Here is a 21855-nt window from a genome sequence, read left to right as displayed (position 1 = left end):
CATAAACATTGTCACAGAGCCTCCAAGGTGACCTGAGGTTGGTGGGAAGGTGGGTGAGGAAGCAGATCAGGGGCTTTGCTTCATTTTGCTTCTTCTTATGCTCAGTACATAAGTAGAATTATAAATATTTTACCATCCTACTGGAGACTGCACTATGGATAACATGGTAGCTGGTGGTGAGAAAGTAATACACTGGGATGAGTGGGGATTTTAAGTCAGGAAAGAGTGTCAAAGCCACAGGGGTAGTTCAGCACCTGCGAGCTGGTCCCCAGCTCCTTGCTGCAGCCATGCTTCAGCATCCTTTACTCACTGCTGGGGCTTTTGCAAGCCCCTTCTTGTCCTGGGCTGAGTCCACAGCAAGGTTTTGGCAAGACCCCATGGTTATTCCCCCACAGCTCCCGGATTAGTCAGCCACACAGGGGGTTTTTCTGTCTTCTGTGTTGTGTGGGATATTCCAATCCCACGAACATGGAAAGAAGCTAAATCCAACCAACTTGTCCAGATCATTTTCTTCCACACCACAGGAAGAAAATGTCACTTGTCAAAAAAAAGTGTGTCATTCAATGGAAATCATGGTTTCTCTAGGAAAGCCCCAGTCAGGGAAGAAAAGTCTTTTTATTCAGACCTGTGTGCCATGGTTTTGCAAGACTGCAGCTCACATTTCCATTTGCTCAACAAAGTGGCTTTGGTTGTGTAGATAAAATCTCAGAGACGCCGCATGTGAACAGCAGTGAGCAGTTTCCACTAAGCACTGTGCAGTCATGCTGCAAAATCCATGCTGGATGAGTTGACCTCTTTGAGAGTAACAGCTCCAAAGGGTCTGGGGGTTTTTAGGTGACTTTTCCCACTGAGGCCAAGTGTGTTGCTTGGTCCAGGAGCAGAAATTCAAAATGCTGGGTTACTTGAAAAAACAACCTCAGCAGAGGGTCTTTTGCCCACTGTTGCCTGTGGCAGAGGTGGAGGGTTACCTGTGTAAATCCATCTTTTAGTGGCCAGATTCTAGGAGACCTCTCACTGCTTTCACTGGTGAGGGCTTTGATGATGGTAAGGAGGGGAGCATCAGTCCCACACCTGGGAACAGACACTTGGATGCTCCACCTGGCCACCTGAGTTTGTGTTTTGACCACAGAGGAACGACAGCCACGCCAAAGCTGTCAGCCAGATCTGTCACTGCAATGGGACTTTTTGCTCTGCCAAAGGAGGTTTAAGTTAGATATTAGGAAAAATTTCTTCATGGAAGGGGTGGTCAGACATTGGAACAGGTTGCCCAGGGACATACTGGAGTTGTCATCCCTGAAAGTGTTCAAAAATATAGATGTGGTGCTAGGGGATTTAATTTAGTGGTGGGTTTGGCAGTACTGGATTGGCCATTGGACTCAATGACCTTTGAGGGCTTTTCCAACCATAATGATTCTATAATTATTAAGGTACAACTTTGGGTCAAGAAGCAGAAGTGCTGAGGTGGCAGGGACTTGGTGTGTGGTGCCATGTAAGCTGATCCTTCCACACAAGTGTGACTGTCCCTGCTGTGAACATACATTCATTTGGGAAAGTTCTAGAAACTACTAGAAAATCTTCCAAGTTTCCTCTCATATTTGCTTATGACTAATCCAGATCCTGCTTATTTGGATGCCAACATGATGTCTCAGCCATGCTATTTGTTTTTCCCCTGTTTTCACCCCAGACAATGGCACAGCCTCCTCTCTGGGACAGTTGCCCATGGGGCAGATCTCTGCCCTGTCCTGTTCTGCTCCTGGGGCTGTGCCCCCTCTTCAGCCTGGCATCTTTTGCCTCTGGAAGGGATGGGTTTTCCCTGCTGCTGAGAGCACGGGCAGTGCATGGATGGGTGCAGAAGGCACCACGGCTCACTTTGGGCTGCTGCTTGACCTGCTGTTGGATGGGAAATTGCACAGCCTTCACTGCCTTTCCTGGGCAAGCCACTGTGCTTGTTCATGGCTGAGAATCACAGGGGCTGGCTGAAATTACCTTTCCTTCTCCCACCAGCCCTTAGGAAATTGGGGCTGAGCTGCCCCCACGCACAAGGCAGAGCAGCCCCTGGGCTGTGCCCACCTACATGGGCCAATGACGGTGCCCAGGGAGGGACAGGGCTCAGGAACAGCCTCCTCAGGGAAGGGCTTGCACATTGTAAGGGTCAGAGCCCCGCTCCTCTTTGCCTCCAGAGCAACAAGCAACTCCTTTCCAAGGGCTTTGAAATCCCTAAAATCAGCTTCAGGAGCCATACTGACATTGCTGTGACCACTGGGGTGTCCCACTCGCTGCTAGATGGCCCCAGCCAAAAGCTACAGCAGGCAAAGCACTGAGACATTTGCTAAGTTGGCATTCTTTTTATTTTTTCCCCCATCTCCAAGGGCAAGTATGAGCTGTTCGGCACAGGAACCAACACGCAGATTGCTAAACTGATTTAACTTTTTTTTTTTCTCTTTGAAAAATTATCTAGGAAACAGTCAATCATTCTGCTGTTGATTGAAGTGAGTTGGAGGTGATCTAAGCAGTCAAGTTACAGAAGGCAGGAATGATGCAGACTTAATGTCTTTTCTGCAGAAAACAGTACTTAGTTATAAGAAGTGGAGAGGATATTATTTAGTTTGTTGTAAGATTCTTCGCAATGATGGACAAAAAAAGACAAATATATTAGAACCCCTTTTGAAATGTTAAATATACTTTATTTAGTATCTCCAATTGCTGGAGATTTGGATTTTTTCCTTTTTTTTTTCTTTCTCTCAGAGAATTTTTTCCATTGGCTGCCCAAGAGATGATAACGACTGGTACTTAAGAGAACAAAATATATGGATGAGAGGAGGAGGAGGGAATTTATTCCAGCCAGGATGTTGATCTGGCCAGGATGTACCACAGAAATAATCTCATCCACACATAGCCCGGGTGTGCAGAGAGAATCACTCCATGACACATGTTTTCACAGGATTTCCCCCCAAACTTTATGCAGTCAAAACCCATAGAGATGCACTGCTTCAAAGTACATTGGTCTAGAGTTGAGCAACCCCTAGTGTTCAGTTTTCCATTGGATCTAAATTTCTTTGCCTCTGATATTAATTAAATCTCAATTCTTCGATTTTCTTATCAGTCCTTTCCGGAGCAGAGGCGGCCTGTGAGGGTGGTAGATGTTCCTGTGAGGTAGACGTTCTTAGGTGGCCGCTGATGTTCTGTTGATGGCCTTTTATCTTTCTGGGAATCTTTGGGCCCTCCCAGTCTGTTAGTATGTTAAGCCCATATCCTTCGAATGATGTTACATCTCCTAAAAAAACCTAAAGAAAATTTTCTTTCTGGGAGGCAAAGTCAAGTCAAGCGCAACTAGAGAGAAAAAATAAAAATTTAAAAGTTATATTGTTTCCAGCAGTTCAGTCTTTTACTGCTTCTCCTACCATGGGTGAGCCTTTGCTTGTAAGAGCAGCTGTTGGACCTCACCAACCCCTGACCCCACTGGAGAAGGGCCCTCACCATCCACTGGTGATAGAGAACCCAGGGCCATGAGCCCCCTGAGGGAGCCTCTCCCGGCTGCTTGCGGGAGCCTAGCTGCTCCTGCACAGCCCCAGCCTTTTTTTTGCCATTATTTCAGGTTTTTTGCCACACTTTAGCTGGATACCCAGTGCCTGCCAGGACCCCCTGCTGTTCTGCTTCTGCCACCGCTTAGGGCTTAGTGCTGCACTTTGTTTGCCAGTGTACGTGTGCTGGGCTCTGCCTTTCCAGCGCCGCTCCGGGGTTCCTCTCTTGTGGTGTTGTGAGGGTCCCCAGGACCAGGTGAGAGATGAGAATTTGACTCCAAGTTCTCAGATGGCTGCTTTATTATTTTATGATATGATATTATATTAAATGAAATTATATACTAAAACTATACTAAAGAATAGAAGAAAGGATACATCCAAAGGCTAGACAAGAATGAATAATAAAAACCCGTGACTGACCAGAGAGCCCAACACAGCTGGACTGGGATTGGTCATTAAGTAAAGACAATTCATATGCTGGGATAAACAATTCTCCAAATCACATTCCAAAGCAGCAAAACAGGGAGAAGCTGAAGCTTCCCAGCTTCCCAGGAGAAAAAATCCTGGCGAAGGGATTTTTCAAAAAAAAACCAGTGACATTTCGCCATCAGGAGGGCACCGGGCCCGGCTGCCCCTGGGCGGTTGCCAAGGAAGCCCCTTTTCCCTCTCTCCACCATCACCTGCCTTGGAGAGCGGGGCCGAACCCAAGCCACAGCGTCCCCTGCAGCCTCGGGGGAGTCACTGCAGCCACCCTGCCCGGCCAGGAGCCAGCAGCGCCCCTGCTGGCCCTGCCTGGAACTGCAGCGCAGGGACAGCCCTGGGCCCAGTGGAGGCCACGCTCGGGCTCCTGCTCTTGGCTGGGGCTGCTGCAGCTGCCCTTGGTTTGCCTTCTTACACACACACACACACACACACACTAGCAAAGAACTGTTATTGCTGTATTTGCTTGAAAGCCCTGTAATTTCCAGATGTTATAATAATTTGGAGGGAAGGGAGTCACATTTTCCATTTCAAGGGAGGTTCCTGCCTCCCTTGGCAGACACCTGTCTTTCAAACCAAGATACCAATACAGCTCAGTTTTAGGTAAAACCCTTCTCCATAACTCCAGGCAATCTCATTCAGAATTATCTTTTCTTCAGTCCAATGTTCAAATACCTCCTTGGAGCTGAGAGCAGCTAACCTGTGAGCACCAGCTTGTAAAAGGTCACCCAAGTTGTGACAGTGTCCTGACATCCCCTAAACCTTTGTTCACTGTGGGTCTCCCTTGCACACCCGCTCGTGTTGCTACAGGGCAGGGACACCTGCCAGTAAACCAGGCTGCTCCAAGCCCCGTCCCACCTGGTCCTGAACACTTCCAGGGATGGGACAGCCCCTGCTTCTCTGGGCAACCTGTGCCAGGGCCTTACCACTCTCACAGGTGTTGTGCTGTGTTGGGTTGTTCTGTTCCCCTCTCAGTTTGCATGTTGGATTGTCCTGTTTCCCCCCCTTAGTTGCAATGGTTCAAGCCTGGTTCATTCTGCCCTCCTCCCCACTGCCTGTCATCCCTGCTCCCCCCCCAGCCTTATGAATCTTTCCTTTGATCCCGCCCTGGTGCCCTGTCTGTCACTTGGCACTCCCTCCCTTCCCTCTAGAAACTTCTAGCTGGAGCGTCGAGTGATTGGATTAAGAACCAGGACCCCTCCCTCGATGTATTCCCGTTGGTCTGTCCCTAATGTCAATCCCTGCATCCCACTCCTCTCTGGTTTCCCATTCGTCCAGAGGTAGTTTCTTCCGCTGTTTCCCCTGCCCCCTTAAAAGCTGCTGCATTTCTGGGGTCGGGGCTCCAACCGGGAAAATTTATTAGAGCTATAAAAGCCTGGTTATACCCTCGGCTGGAGTCAGCTCTCTTTCTTTCTGTTGGCTGTTGCTGCGAGCCCCGTCCGATGCAGGGAGCTGCCTTCACAATAGCGTGGGGCTGTATCCCTAGGCGCTGTCTCGGGTGAGACCCGAGAGTGCTTCTGCTGCAAGCAATGTGCTGGTTGCTTGCCGGGCGAAAGGGGGAGGACAAGCTTCCCCCCGACAGCTTGCTGCTTCACACAGGGAACCAGGGTTTTGAGATGCCGGGGGAGCCATCCCCCGTGACCTCCTCCCTCTGTCTCCTTGGAATAACCGAGTCCTGCTTTTTTTTCTGCCTGAAAAGGGTCTTTTTGTGCCGCCACCTCCTCCAGCCCGAATCTCCCGCAGCTGAGAGGCTGCTGAGGGTGGTGTGATGCTCTGACCTGCCAACAACAATTCAGGGCTGTGTTTCCTTTCGGGAAAGGCATTTGCATATCCTCTATTCACTTTATTTGGTTAACTATATTTGAAAAGGCAAAAGCTCTGTGTCATTGAGACCACAGAATGAGCCGTCTGGGGGCCTCCTCCATCTTTACCCTTTAGAACCATGTTCCAGCATATTGGAGGTTTAAAATATTCAGAAAAATAGATTTTAAGGTTGTTTTTGCAGCAGGTATGAGGAGGAGGCTGGAGACAGGGAAAGCCCTGACAGAAGTCAGCAAAAATGTGCCATATACATTTGAACTGAAAATTCACTTCTGTGAATACAGCCACAGACTGACCTGCAGAGAGTTTGCAAAATTTAGCACGGACAGAAATGTCTTCAGGGTGACTTGAAAGTACTTGTGAAAACGAGAGCAAAAGCAAGTTACAGCAGTGTCAGGGACAGAAAGGTGTAGGGTGCTTCAGGATGTGGCAGCAGCAAAGGGAACTTTCTAGAAACAAAAATAGAAATAACCTAATTGCTGCTTTAGTTAACAAAATAAATAAAAAACTCTAAAGCGACAACAAAGATCCTGAAACATAAACCATGTGTTTAAAAATCATTCAAACAATGTAACTACTTGTTATTAGTGTCAGAAGAAAAAAAATACTTCAGTATTTAATTTGGACTATTTAAGGACATCTCAAATTACAGCCCAACCAGAGATTTCTCAAAAACCCTCAATGAGATGATGCCAAATCCCCCCTTTTCCCTCATTCTCCAGCACAGTGCCAGGCCATTGCTGCCAAGGGAACAGAAGATGGGTGTGGGATGTGGCTGGGGTCCCTGGGTGGTGGATGCCAGCCCTGCTGACATGCCAGGGTGCAGGAGAGACCCCCTTGGACTGGGCCAGGACATGGCCCCTGCACCTCACTGTGTGCTGCACCTACCACGCTCAGCTGCAATGTGCAGTCTGTGCTTCTGGGTGCCTGTAAAGTTTTCTGAGGATGACAGCAGGGAAGAGATGCATAAGCAATAAATTCATCATCCTGGGTTTATTTTTATTACCTTGCCATCAGTTGGCATCCCTTTGGTATAAGGAAATGGAGGGCTAGAGGGAGAGAAGGCAGGAACACTTGCCCAGTAACATAATATTAATGGTCCTAATTATTCAATTAATCCTCTGTTTGTGCTGTATGCTTCCTTCCTGCTGCTCTTTGGAAGTGGTCAAAAATATAGGCTGTATAAACATAAAAGCATAATATCTGACCAGAGGGTATAGAAAAGAAAAGGAGACCACTAAAAAGACACACAAAGCAGTGAAGTCTCCCTTTCTTACACATTATTTGAATTAGTGGCGGTTTTCTTATTTCTACTTGAGGCACGATTTTCCATGGATGGGCCTTCAGGAATGTAGAGATACTGTTGGCTGATTTCTGTTCTGTAACTGAAGCTATCACTCTGGTTTATGGGAATGTACTGAAAACCATAGCAGCCACTGGGGTTTTTTGAGTTATGCTCAGAATTTTGAAGTGGAACTCTTCTACAGAGCAATGGAAGCTCCCAGGCTATCTCAGCTCTGTGTGGTTTCCTGGTGGTACAGCCTCATTTAGCTGCTCTGATGACTCTGTGTAAAGTCATAGAATAGGTTGTGTTGGAAAGGACCTTCAAAGTTCATCTAGTTTACCCCCCCCCCCCCCCCCCCCCGCAATGAGCGGACATCTTCAACTAGACCAGGTTGTACCAAGCCCTGTCCAACCTCACCTTGACTATTTTCAGGGCTGAGGCATCCATAGCTGCTCTGGGCAACCTGTGCCAGTGTGTCACCACCTTCCCTGTAAAAAAATCATTCCTTATATCTAGTCTGAATTGGCCATCTTTTAGTTTAAAACCATTATACCATGTTCTGTCCTGTATTTTCCTGGCTAAAAGCAGCAATGTTTAAAATTCAATCTTAGTCTGCGTTTCTCATTTATTTTGATAAAGTAGAAAAGCATGGAGAGATTCCATAGGTTACCTCTCTTTTACAGGACCCTTTAACTTTGGCTGGGAGCATTAAATGCGGTCTGATTTACTGATACATCTTTTTGGGGTTTTTTTCCTGGATGGGTCAGGTCTCAGCCAAATCCCAGAGAAGTTCTTTGAAGTCTTTCCACTGATTTTGCTGGTAGGTGAGTCTTACTGGGCTTTAGACTGAGCACAAAAGGTGAAGTCTAATTTCCTTTGTACTAGTATAAACACCCTGGCTACTCAATGCTTTCTCTTGGCTGTGAGTCCAAAAAATTAGGTTGTCTTCCCGTAAAGCCCTGTCCCCATCACTCTGCCCTGCAAATTACCTGACAGAAAATTCGGGGGCAGAGTGAAAGCTTTTATTCAGTTTATTACTTAGAGTATGCTTGCATCGCTTTTCCCTTAAGGTAGGCAGCCCACATACAGCTTCCTCTCTTTGTTCTCCCTCAGATATCTCCAATGGTTGTTTCAGAGAGTGAGTCCATATGCGTATGTACCGCAATGAAAGCAAAACCAGAGAAAGAGAATTACTGCTCAGGGTATTTACAGAGGGGGTAAAAGGATCAGACTCTACCCGGAAACATGTATTTTACTCAATCTCACCACTTATACTCAGGGCATATTGCCCATGGTGAGCTTCATCTTGGTAGGCAAGACCAGCCCTTACCAGCAGGAGCTTGAAAGAAGAGCTCTATAGCACAGTATGTTGGTTTTTTAATCCAATATTCATTTGAAATCAGGATTCCCACCTCCCCTTTAGGGCATTTCAGCATGAACACAGATGTGCTGAGTCTGTGGGCTACTGGCACTGAAGCATCCAGGCTGCCCAGGGCTGTTCACACACCTGAAATATTTTCCTGACTACAGAGATTCTGCCAAGCTGTGGCTCAAAAAGAACAAAGGGGCAGGAATCTGAGCTGGTGAATATTGTTGAGGTCCCATTAAGCCAGCACTGTGATGCTGATCTGCACCTGCAGACCATTCAGTCTAGTACTCCCTGCCCTACTCTGGCACTTTGATGAATTAAGCCTGATTGCAGAACACTCCCCATGTGACCCAAAGGAGCGATATTTTACAAGCTTGCCTGAAATCTCATTAAATAGTCTCTTCATTCATGGGTATTAAGTGTTCTTTGAGAATTCTCCATTACAAACTCCAATATCACAAGTAAAATTTAGGACAGGTCAGACAGAAACGTTATTAACTATGGTAATAGTAAGTCTTCACACAGCTTCTCACCCTCTGCTCCCCACTTTTCTGCCAAGCAGTTGTGGAGAGCCAGCCAGGAAAAAAAGGAGTTGAGGAAAACAATAATTTCAGTGTTAATAATGCCAGATATTCAGCTTCTAGAAGGGAGGACCCCTCAAATGCCTTCCTAACAGCCAGAGTCCTAAGCAGAAATGGAACAGTAAAAAATGAGCAGTAAATAACGTGATGATATGGAGCAAGGGCTCCCGGGGCCCAGGGGTGGCACACCCATGTTATCTTTGCTCAGGAGGGGGCAGCTGGAAGCTATCAGATGCTGTTGGTCTGTTGGTTTCCAGTTGAAAGGAATGTTCTTGTAGTTGAGACTATCTCAGCCAGATCTCTCTATTGTAAATGTCAGTAATTTACCATGACAAATGAATTTCAAAGTTCTGGTCTTGTTATGTTGAGTGTAAATTAACAAAGCCTGGTTTGGGCTGGAATACCAGGGGTGTTGGGTTTTTTCTTTTAATATTTATAGCGGTATAAGGCAGATGTTGGCAATAGTTACTCTCTTAGTATTTTATTGATTCAGGGGATTTGTATTTATTCTACTCGATCATCACAGAATGTTTTGGGTCATCCAGTTCCAATCTCTCTGCATGGGCAGGGACACCTTTCACTTGACCAGGTTGCTCCAAGTCCTGTCCAATCTGGCCTTGGACATCTAGGGGTGGGACATCCCCAGCTTCTCAGGACAGCTTGCTCCAGTGTCTCACCACCCTACAGGGAAGAATTTCTTCCCAATAGCTCATCTAAGCCCGCTCTCTGTCAGTGTGAAGCCATTATCCTTTGTCCTGTCACCATCTGCCCATTTAATATCTGCCGATATCCGACCCATGAAGTTTCTAGTTCAGCAGACCTGAACTGGTGGCACAGACTTTCTCAGTGTCAGAAACTTTCTTTTATGATGACTTTTCCTAAAGAAACAAACAAACAAAAAAAAGCCGTTTCTAATTTTAAACTGCGCAGTTGCAGAAAGGTTTTACAGTTTTACACCCAAAAGCGTTGCTTCGAACCTGTAAATGCTCCAGTATGACAGAGATGTGCGAAAATACTGCAATATTCAGGAGCGGAGAGGGTGCGTTTTTCCTCTGGGAGGCGGCTCCCATCGCCGGGCGTGGAAGCTCTAGGGTTACAGCGGGCATCGCTGCTGCTGCTGCGCTAATACTGCCTAAGCCGATATTAGCCAAGCTTAACTTCTTTCAGCCGTTTGCGGATGGGAGGGGGAGGGACGCCCTGGAGTCAGCAGTTCTGTGCGGGGATCGGGTGGGCAGAGCCCCGGCCATGAGCTGACCGGGCAGCAGAGGGACCGGGGCACCGGCGGATGGTGAGTCCCGGCGGGGGTTTCATTGTTGTTATCGCAGCGCCTCCGAGGAGCCGGGGGCATCCGAGCGGGATCCGGGAGCTGCGTCTGGGCAAGGCTTGGGTGGGTTTGGGAGGGTCCGGGGGGCTCCAGACGGGACCCCCTCGCAGGGGCCTCCCGGGGCCCCGCAGGCTCCACCGGAGCCGCGCTCCGGGATGCCGAGCAAAGCCAAGGCGCAAAAAGCAGAGCGGCGGGAGAGCTGCGGTGCAGAGGGACCCGGTGCCTCTGGGTGGGTGGGCTCGTTCCACGGGGGCGATGCGGAACTGCTCCTGGGGCGCACTGGCACACGGCTTTGGCAGTTTCCCGTTGTTCGCATGTTTCCAGCAGCCTTGGCGGGGGAAAGCTCCTGCCCGGCTCTGGCTGGAGCTCCCAGCGCTGGAGGCAACTGCCCCGTAGGTCCCGCGTGGGCTGCGGGGTCACAGCCCTGGGGGCTGGAGACCTCCTCGGCAGCCCTGGGATCAGCGGTGAGGGCGGCTCTACCTGCGTGGGGGCAGTTTCACTGGGATGCAGAGACGAAGCCTGGCGACTGGGGCTTTTCTGGAGGACTCAGCCCCTCTTAGTTTATTGCCCCAAACCCTTGACCCTACGTATCGGGGCTTGTTTCCCACAGCGGGAGCTCTGTGTAGCACGGCACACCTGTTTAGTTGTGGTTGACCTCAAATCCTGTGTTGAGTTACGGGCCCCTCACTCCAAGAAAGACATTGAGGTGCTGGAGTGTGTTTAGAGAAGGGCAGCAGAGCTGAGGAAGGGTGTGGAGCACAAGCTGGATAAGGAGCAGCTGGGGGAGCTCAGCCTGAAGAAAAGGAGGTTCAGAAGGGACCTTATCACTCTACAAAGGAGGTTGAAGCTGGTGGGGAGGTTCATCTCCGCCCAAGTAGCAAATGGAGGAACAAGATAAGTGACCTCAAGGTGTGCTAGAGGAATTTAGGTTGGATATTAAGAACAATTTCTTCACTAGAAGAATTTTTCAGCTCTGGAAGAGGCTGTCCAGGAGAATGGTGGAGTTGCCATCCGTGGAGGGATTTAACAAAACGTGTAGATATGGCACTTTGGGACACAGTTTAGTGGCAAGCCTGGCAGTGCTGGGGAATGGTTAGACTCGATAATCTTTGAGGGCTTTTCCTACCTAAATGACTCTGGAATTCTGTGACATCCTGCTGGTTTCTACGCTTTCTCTGTCTCAACTTTCAGCCACCCAGACTTCAGTGCAGTCTGGTCTCTGCCTGAGGTATCTCCCGGAGCTGGTGACAAAACTCACCTTTGCCAAAGCTATGCAGCAGTGGTAGTTTGCAAGCATTCAGTGTACTGTGTGATGTTCTGATTCCATGCTGTGCATTCCCACTTTCCTCAAGCATAGAACCATGAGCACGGTCCATCCACATGGGAAGAACCTGCTGCTGTGTGGGCTGTGAGAGCTCATGGAGTTGCACCTTGGTGTCTGGGACAGAACATGAAAATCTTATCTCTAGCCATGAAATGCCTTATCTGGACATAGTGTGGTTTCTGGCTTGCTGTGTTGAGTACATACCTGTTGCTGGTGCATCCCATCCTTTGGCATGCTTGGGACAGAGCAGGTTGGGGATGTGAAGAGAATGGGAGGAAGATGCTTTCAGCAGTTTCAGATGCTTTCAGCAGTTTCAGAGAGCCTCCTGGAAGGTGGAGGGTCCCTGCCTGCTCCTGGAGCTGTACCGTGTGGTGGGTCAGGCATGGCCCCGGGTACAGCTGCAGGGGGGGCTGTGTGCACTGTGGGGCCTCCTGGAAAAATCTTCTGCACCTGGGCAGTGAGTGTCCCTAACGCCAGGACCCTTTCTGCAGTAATCACTCTGCTTTTACTGATACCATGCAAGAGAGAAGTTGTGTTCCTTTAAAAGCATGGTGATACTCCTGAGCACAGAAGAGATTATTTTGAGAAGCTCTGGCTCTTGCAGGCAGTGTGTTTGAGTTCTGACTGGAGGCTACTGGCACAGGGCCCAGGCAGGCAGAGAGCACGGCAGGAGCCGGCAGGTCTGTGCAGGGCAAGGCTGCTGCAGCGCGCTGCTCCTGCCCTGCCTGCTGTCCCTGCTGCTGTCCCCCACCTGCAGGGGGAGGGGGCAGTTGCCTTCCTTTGGGTTTTTGGCACACGGCCTGCCTCTTTTATTTTCTTGCCCCTTACTGCACTGCAAGGTTGCCAAATAAGCCTTGAACAGCTTTCAAAGCTGCCTTCAGTTTCTGGTTTGTTTGGGATAAAACTTGGAGCAGATTCAGGCAGTCACAGTTCTGTGTGCACAGGATCTGGATAAAACTCTGCTTTCTCCATGTGTACTTAACCTTTGGTACCCCCTCACTCCATCCCATCTGTGCAGACAGGGTCCTTTAGAAAAGCACTTCAGCTACAGGGCCGGGCTGGATGGAGCCCTGAGCAATGTGCCCTAGTGAAGGGCATCTCTGCCCATTGTGTGGGGGATGGCTGAGTGATCTTCAATGTCTCTTCCAACCCATTTATGATCCCATGAACTTGCAGGGCACTTTGCTGTTAACTAACCAGGTCTAATTACAGTCAACTTACTCTAAGAGAAGGATACAACTGTATTTGTTATAGTTAGTGACACTACTGTTACTTTTGTGTGAGCTCCCATTTTGATGTCATTTTATCGTTTCACTTTCCAGTGTGACAGTTGTAATACTGTCTCCATGGGCATGTGTTTGACACAGAGCTGGCAGAGCCTTTCAGTCCTCTCCTTTTTCATATGGCTTTGCTTTAACTGCAGTGGCAGGTCAGTAGGTATTGGAGCTCTTCAAGCTGTAGGATTGGCATAAAGAGAATTGCTCCTTCTAAAAATAAAGTCAGTGTTTAGCTGTGATATGGCCCAAACTGTGAGGCCTCTCTTCACATCTGCACCAGAAGATGAAAATCTGTAGTGCGATAATGCACAAGCAACCCCTGCAGACAGCAACAGGCCAAATTTCCAGGATCTTCATGGCTGGAGGCAATGCCAGCTGCAGTCTGGCCTGCTTAACCCTGCGGTGAGCACTTGCTACATAATTGTTGATATTGCAGAAGGCAACTCAAAATTGAGGTTTGACCAAATATGTATTCTGGTCCAGTCTGAGCTGTCAGAGAGACAAGGTAGGTTAGCACCTGGCTTGGAAGTGGTATTCAAAACATTACTGTTCTTCCCTATCTTCTTCAGGATTCATTCTGCGTGCCACTGTATCATGTCCTAAGCATTATGGAAGATTTTCTGTTATGAGCTTGTTCAGTTTTCTGTGCCACTTTAAATGAAGGATTCCTGTGCTTGCCTGAATGCTGGCTGGCAGGATCCTCAGAGTGTTATTCAGAAACCATTTATTATTCTGGTACTGCTGCCAAAAGAAACAGCAATGAATCCAGAAAGGTTTGCAGCTGGATCAGTACCCCTGGACTGGTGCACAAATATTTGTGCTGGTGCCTGGGAAAGGCAGGGTGGGTGTGGCAGTGATGGAAGGGGAAGATGGTCAGGAGGACTCCTTGCTCTAGCAGGCCTGGAATATGGTGGGGCATCCCAGCCTGTGTGAGCTCCACCAAGTGTGCTCCAGGCAGGGCTGGAGGTGGGTGTGTGGTGGGTCAGGGAGCCATGCAGGGAGCACAGGACCCCACCCTGGCGCCAGGATGCCATCTGACTGTGCCAGGTGGGGATTTGCTTGTAAGCTAACCACTTTTTCTGACACTATAGCAGGACAGTTATTTCTGTTCCAACAGCCATGTGCGCCAGCGTGGGCATAAGGTGAGGGGCCTTTCACGGCCCAGTCCAGCAGTGGTGTGAGGTGGGGTCATCCATCCTACCCTGCCAGAAGCCAGCAGGAATTAGACCTCGGCAATTTGTGAGTGCAGCAGGAGAGCAGCCAGGGCTCTCCCTTCAACAGTCCCTTTATCACTGTCACGAGTGTCACTCAGTGACCCTCCAGGTGCAGCCAAGGGCAGAGTGTGAATGGTCATGGAGCACTGGGAGCTGGCAGTGCAGGAATTTGCCTGCATGTGTGTCCTTGTCTGGCAGTGACCTGCTGTGGGCACAGCAGAGCCAGCCCTCAACAGCCAGGGCAATGCATGCTTGTGGTATCAGCTTCTTCCCTGCCTGGCATTGTGCCCAAATGTCTCCACCCAGCCATGGACTAGGGGCTTTGTAGAGTGAGATGGCCACAGAGGGCCTGGCTATGGCATATTCATGTGGAGAAAATGAGCCAGGCAGTGAGCTGAGGAGGGGAGTACATCCCTCCTGTGTGCATGGAAGGGTGAGGCTCCTTGTGGTCCCTGCACCTCTGCACTGCCCAGCACTGACACTGCTGCAGAGCCTTCAGGTGACCGGGGCTCTTAGCTGGACCAGGGCCCCTACGGACAATATTAAGGTTTATTTGAATTCAGTATTGAAAGGCAAACATCAAAACTTTCCCTGGCAACAGCCATCCAGCTCTTTGCAAAGCACCTTCACATCTCTGCTCTGCCAAGCCTGCTGTCAGGAGTACAGCTCCCTTCTCCCTTTCCATTCAGTGCTTCTCTTTGTACTCTGCCCCAGATAACTATTTTTATGCCATTCTTTAAGTTGTTTGTTTGCTGCCTGACATAGAGTATTCAGGAATCATATAGTATATGGGACAGACAACCATCAGTGTCAGTAAAAAATTTAAAAAAGCAAAACCCCAACCCAACAAACCTCATTCTCCACAAGAACTGAAGTTGACAATTACTTATGTGTACTTCTGGGAAGGGGGGAGCTTTGCAGATGTTCTGTGAGCAGTGTACAGAACGAAGCCCCCGCCCTACCAAAAGCAGCCCCACAATGCACTGTCAGGATCCAGCCCTGTGTGACAATTCCAGCAGCACATAGCACTTCAGCACGAGCCCAGAAAACATTTGCAGGGTTCACTGCCACCCGCAAGCTTTGCCATAAGGCAAATTCTCTCCTGCTTTAGTCACCTCAGTGGGGTGCTCCTGTGGACTATGCTGCCTGTGAGCCAGGGAAGCCAACAGGGAGGGATCAGGCTCTGGTTTCCCCAGATGGAACTTTGCAGCCCCTGTGCTGATTTTGGCACAGTTGTGAGAGCAGGCTCCAGAGAGCTGAAGACAGCCAGAAAACCCCACAACTTTGGTGGTTTGCTTTTCCTTCTGGCTGGGTTATGCTTTAGCTTGGAGGAATGGCCTGAGCTCACTTGAGGTGAGCACACAGCAGCTACACTGGCATGAGGGGAACAAGAGGAATATGATGGGGAGGATATTGGGCACAAAAATACCCCATTTAGATTTTCCCATCTGAACTCCATCCTCTGCATCCACAGGCTGAAGGTTTTAGCCTGGTCAATGAAACCTCATGACTCTGGCTCGTGCTGGTGCTGGGTAACCTTTTCAGGATGTTTCAGCAGTTTGAGGAGCTTTTTTGTTACTGTGCCTTAGGCAACTGATAGACTTCAGAGACAGCAGAGTTGTTGAGCTTTTCCCTTTTGGAATGAAACTTAAAATGCTTGCACTGGCTTCATGATACTTTGTTATCCAGAGGAGTGGCAGATTTGGACCAGATTCCCAGTCATGGATTTTCAACATGTGTGAGTCATAGTGGCTTCTGAGGGCTACTACACCACTCTACTCAGGGTGGAAAAGGTATTTTTATGTTGGTCCACACGTTTGAGCTGTGCTGAGTGGGTGAGAAGGTGTGGGATGGAGGACAGAGCTTTCCATGAGGATTTGGTATCAGTGGATGAAGAGGGATACAGTGCAGAGAGATGAGGATGAGTTGGTGGTCCATGCATGGCTCTGAGCAAGGAGCATTTCCAGACAGCTGGGGGCTGGATTTTTCTCTCTGAAAGATCTCAAATGTCTAAAGTAAGATCTCTGCATAGCACTGAATTATTTATTGAATAATTTCTCTAGGCAAGGGACCAAGGCGCTGTAGATATTTCAGATACTTTAAATACTTCTATTTATGTGTAATTACTGGTCTCTTTCAGGACATTGAGCTCCTTGTTAGCATTTTTCCCTTTTTAGTGGATGCTTGCAAAGATCTGTTTTGCAAATACATTTCCCAGCAGTGCAGAGCAGGAGGGAGCAGAGGCCAGTGCTGCTCCTCTGGTTGCTTGGAGATTCCCATCCTTTGTCTGGCCCCTACCTTTGGGGTTGGGGATGTCAGGAAGGTGGGTAGAAGCTGAAGGGTCAGCAAAGCCCCTGAGCCCAGTGCTGTGGTCTGCCATTAGCTCTGTCCCCAGGAACCACGGGGAAATGTGGTGCCATGGTCACACCCAGGCTGTTAATGCACCTGCTACTTTAAACTTAGAGTTTTTTAAGGAGTGAGATGTTTCTACAGTAATGCTAGGGGCACATGGTATTATGCAATTAGTGCTGTTAATCATCAGTCACACAGAGTAGGGGGAAATTCTACTTTTTAGATATGTTTTATATATATGCACATGCACACACAAGCATTTACATCCACACAGGCAGATATATAATGTGTGTAAATACTGTGTAGAAATGGGACCCAGTACTTCAGCAGCCTTTTCTCTGAGACATTCCTTCTGTTCTGAGTGAAACTGCCTGTCTCTCCAAAAAAAAAAACAATGCACCATTGGGCCAAGTTCATACCACAGCCCCAACTACATGCTGATGGTGAACTGGTCTCTTTGATCCATCCCTGAGCTCTCCTCACTCACTCACCAGAGGACACAGGAAAGCACTGCTGGCCTCCTTGCCATAAAATTTATTTGCCTTATTCTCCTGCAGATCCCAGGCTTGACCTGGATGCAAAGCCTTTTTCCATTGTGGATAACTCTGCCTTGCTGAGTGGGAGGGAGGGCACTGGGAGAGGGTGAGTGGGAGGCAGGGGCATGGGGACAGTCCCTGGTGGTGTTGCTGCAGCCCCATGTGTGCTACCATGCCCCAGACCCTGAGTTTGGGGGGCACTGAGCCCCCATGCAGCTCTGCCAGCACAAAAGCAATTAGAGCTAAAGAGGCTTGGGTACTATTGAAACCCAGCTCTTTAATAGTCATGCTGGCAAAAGGCCAGTTTCACAGATTGGATGGGTCTGATTCTCAAAGGAAAAGGAGAAGGATATTCTTTGTTAGTAAAAATAGAATATAAAAGTTATAAACTGCTTTTATAACATTTCTTGATCATGGGGTGCTTCTCTAGCATCTGCTCCCCAAAGAAGTCCCACAGACTCACAGGCACTGTGGGCCTGTCCTCCCTTGTTTGCTATCCCTTGCTTCTCACCCTCTCTTATGTTGCCTGAGCACCTGCATAATAATCCAAAAAAAGAAATTTTATCTCAAAACCAGTTCCTTTTCTTTCCCCTCTTTTTTTTTTCCCTTCCCAATTATAACTCATTGAGTTGTAGTGGAACCACAGTCAATGAGGCCAAATGCCTTGGCTTTGAGTCCTCTATTATTATTTGACCCTGCAAAGAATTGCATGATCTAAGTAAAACACAGTAATTGTGGTTGTTCACTGGAGAGGCAAGTATTTTGCTCAGTGGGTAAAATTAAGCACCTGTAAGAGCTCAGTTTGGTCTAGTTTTGGTTAGGTAGGGGGCATTTTTTTAATGGAAAGCACAATTTTTATGAAAATGTGCTGTCCCAAAAATCAAAGCAGTGATACATCATGTGGAGGCTGTGAGAGATCTGGCTTAAGGTGATGTGTCTGAAGGTGAGAGACATTAAATGGAGAAAAGGGCTATAGTGAGATAGGCCACTTTAGAGGAGCAAAAGCAGGTTCAGAAAGTTTTAGGTAGTATTAGCCTTGGTTGGACCAATAATCCTAGTAATTGCTGAATTGCATGTGTGGCTGATTAACCCTTGCAGAGTAGGGAGGGTCCCTGTACATGCATCCAAGTACGTGTGGTGGGTCAGGACTGTGGGGTCAGCCCTGCCCAGGCTGCTCTGGAGGGATGTAGGACAAGCAGTGAAGTATTTTGGGTCACTGTTGTCATGTGTTTATAGCACAATTGCACGTGGGACAGAAGCTGTTCGATGTCCTGCAAAACTATGTGGGCCAAGTATTGCTTGTCTCCTGCTTCATTTTGGGGCTGCTTACTGGATTTCCACATAGCGATTCTTTCATAGTTTCAGATACTTCTGGTGTTCCTATTTTGCCCACTTCTGGTTTTTATTTTCCCCTTTACATTTATCACACCCTTTACTCTTTCTCAAGCAGTTTGCAAGCTTGTGGACTGCCTGGCTTCCTGTCTCACAGCAGGGAATTGTTCTGTAAGGTTTTCAGTAGCTCTCTGTAATGCCCAACAAATCCATAATGGCATTTTCTCTCTGTAATTAACACTGGTTTTGTTCTGCTGTAAAGCGTGGTATGACCATTTCCATAAACATTATAGTGTAAAATCATTAAAGCAGAATAAATTGACCTGTTCTCCAGTTGAAAATAGAAAGGTAGCCAAATGCCATGAGTTTTCCCAATTTTCATGTTTAAGTAAAACAAATGAGAAAAAATCTGCAGGTTTGGATTAAACTGTGTGTTTTGTTTGTGGCTGAGGCACAGCACAGCCTGTAGTAGGAGATCTCATTAGGTCAGTTATTCCCATAAAATCTAGAGAAATGTGAGCCCAGCCTCCTGCTGCAGAGTGGTTGGTGTCCCCCTTCCTCACCTGAGCCCAGCCCCAACCCACACTGGTTTCAGGATGAGGACTGAAGGCTTATCCAGCTTCTCATCCTCTGTGCCCACACAGGGAAAACTTGTGGAGCTGCAGAGCAGAGGCTGAGTTGGCATCACCTCTCTGGTTTTAATTACAGCAGTGATTAGGAATTCACAGCCTGTGGTGTCCTAGGAGCTCCCTGGCCAAGCTGGAGAAGGTCAGAGGTATTGAGCTGCATTTAATGGCAGGGGCTTCTCCCAGGAGCCTACATGGAGTTAAAAGAAAAAGGAAAAATAAGGATGATTATACTCTACAAGCAATACACAACATCCCCAAATGCCTCTGCCTGCATGGCTGTGACAGCCTCTGTGCATGTTTTCATGAAGACGTTAATTATTACAACAGCTTCCATTTAAATAAACAAATGGTTTCCAGTGATGCAGTCTGACTAATAGCTTTATGTGTCCCAGGGAATGCTGATTTTCCCTCTCCCCTTGGCAAATGGAAACTCTCTTGTCGTGACATAGTCATAATTTGAGTGCCATTCGTGATTTGAATCCCTATTGCAAAGTCCCCCAAGCCCTCTGTACAGAACACAGGCATGTTTTTTGTTCTGCACAGGAAGGTGAAGGAGAGTGGTTCAAGTTTGCTGGATGCTTCTTTGTGCAAATCTTCTGTAACTGACCCCATTTCAGTAAAACAACTATAAATCTCAGGTCTGGGCTCTGCAGAGCTGAACATGAGAAAAGAGTTCAAAAAGCTTGTAGTGTTTCACTGGCGTGAAATCCCTCTGAATCAGCCTGTCTAGATTGAGATGTTTTAGATCCTGGAAATTCTGTTTCCTCAGTGAAATGAGTGAGCAGCCAGTGCCGTAGCCAAGGACATGGATCCATGGTGACTGCTGGCTGACAGGGTATCCAGCTTGCTGTGGGAGAAGCAGAGGGTCTCTGTGCTCTGAGCCACTGCATGGCACTGTAGCTCCCCACTGCAAACTGTTAATTCTCTCAGACATATTGAAAAGCTGCTTATTTGGGTTTGGTTTTGTGCTATGAAGTCTAATGTAAATAGCCTTTTTTGGGGGACACTTAGCCCCTTTTCCAGGATAAAATGGACCACCTGCCTCTTCTTCACCCCACTGTGAGTGCAGGGGGGCGTAAGGATATGGATGCCCCTATAGGAGTTGTTCTTCCCAAGCAGGCACTGATGGAATAGTAGAGAGGATGTGATTACACAGGACTAGTAAAATTTTAATTGCATTAGGCATACACCAGTAGTCTGAGGCTGTTCCCACACTGGCTTATGTCACTGAACTCCATCAGCTGGAGTTACAGAATAACTTCCAGGAGAAAAAGATGAAAACTAATTTGTACAAGAGAGCCTTTTGTTGTCAAAATAAATAAATAAGCCCCGTTCTGGGGGTGACTGCTGTGAACACAGGCTGGTGGGTGACCTGGAGCCCAATGTCACTGCTGACTGCCCCAAGGCTGCAGGAGCCCTGCTCAGCCCAGACCCAGACTGGGAAGTTCCCCTGTGCCAGGCACCCCCAACTCTTACCCATGGCTGTGCTCTCTTGGCACTTCTCCAGCACTCCTTCCACCACTTCCTTCTGCCACTTCCTTCCTACCTACCTACCTACCTACCCCTTTTTTCTGTCCTTCCTTGCGTATTTGTTTCTCTTTTCTTTGCCATGGGAATATTTTAGAAATCCAGTGATGTGAAGTGCCATTTGGAATAAATGGAAATGTCAGTGTTTCCATGTGCCACATGCATGGGTGCCATGCTCTGCTTGCTGGCACCCAGGGCTGCTTGCTTGTGAGAACATGAATTGCAGCAGGCTGGTAGATCCACTTCTGGCAACAGAAATGGGGCCAGAGGTAGCAAAAATGGGGCACAAAGGTAACAGAAATGTAGAGTAGGGGTGTGGAGAGCATCCTGCTGCTGATCCTGAGCCTGAGCTGACAGCAGCAGCTGCTTGTTGTGCAGTCTGGAGTGCAAAACTGCCTTGATGATGGGTAACCCAGCCCAACTGTGCTGGGTTTCAATTACTATGATTTATTTTCCTGATCACATGAGAAATGTATTCCCAGAGCATGTGAACCATGAGGTGCTCACCTGCTTGTCATGACTCGTCAGAGGAGGCTGTGATCCAGGCACCCCGACCCCTCTTTCTGTAGGGAGGAGGTAAGGCAGTTCCCTCTGATCATCCAAAACACACTTGGGCCCCTTTCCTGGCCACCACCCCAGGGCAGGTTGGCTGCTCTGAGCAGATCAAGTATGGACTTATCATTAATCACTTGGGGATGCAAAACACAGGATTAACTCTTGTGAAAGGCAACTTGTGTGAACTCTGCAGTGCCAAAATTGAATGTGAACAGAAGTTGCAGCCCTGATTCTCATGACCCTTGTTGATGCTATGAGCTCTAGATGTCCATGGATGCCTTCAACCCAGATGGGTGTGAAGGCCTGGTCCTGCTTCCACCCAGGCAATCCCTGCAGCTGAGCAGGACAGAAATATATGGCTGTAGCCAAGCACCCCCCCCATGGCAGTGCTGTTCCCACAGGCACCTTCCCAGCTTTCCATTTTCAACTTAACTGCATAGATGGATACAAAACAGCATTTACAGGATGCAGTTGAGGGAGTAATTCCCAGGATTTCAGTGTAACCAGCAAGCTGGGTGGCTGCTTTTGGTGGGACAGGCTGTTTCTGGGGGCAGACAGTCTTAATTGGGACTTGCTGAAATGCTTTGCACAAATAGGCAATTCATCAGTAAATTAATAGCTCCCTTGCTAAGCTCTCCTAGTTTTTGTAGTAAAAGTGTGTTTGTCAGGCTACTTTTCATTGTCTGGTGTTGAGAAATATTGAGGGGAGAAATCAGTACTCTGTCTCA

At 48.1% G+C, this 21855-nt stretch overlaps 1 protein-coding gene across 3 annotated transcripts in view; it reads left to right on the top strand.

The window, feature by feature from the left end:
- Nucleotides 1-21855, top strand: part of ACSL6 (acyl-CoA synthetase long chain family member 6) — a 62794-nt gene that overhangs the window by 8403 nt on the left and 32536 nt on the right. The window contains exon 1 of one of the 3 annotated variants that reach the window (XM_059859906.1): nt 10170-10345. The exons of 1 other annotated variant lie outside the window; for it this stretch is intronic. The gene's annotated coding sequence lies outside the window, so the exon portion shown is untranslated. Of the gene's footprint in view, nt 1-10169; nt 10346-21855 lie in introns of those variants that run through there. One more of the 3 variants, XM_059859905.1, reaches the window with a different exon arrangement.

The sequence above is a fragment of the Haemorhous mexicanus genome, chromosome 15, assembly GCF_027477595.1.
Source record: "Haemorhous mexicanus isolate bHaeMex1 chromosome 15, bHaeMex1.pri, whole genome shotgun sequence".
NCBI lineage: Eukaryota > Metazoa > Chordata > Aves > Passeriformes > Fringillidae > Haemorhous > Haemorhous mexicanus.
The sequence above is the reverse complement of the archived record's forward strand: the minus strand, read 5'-3'. Positions and strand labels throughout refer to the sequence as shown.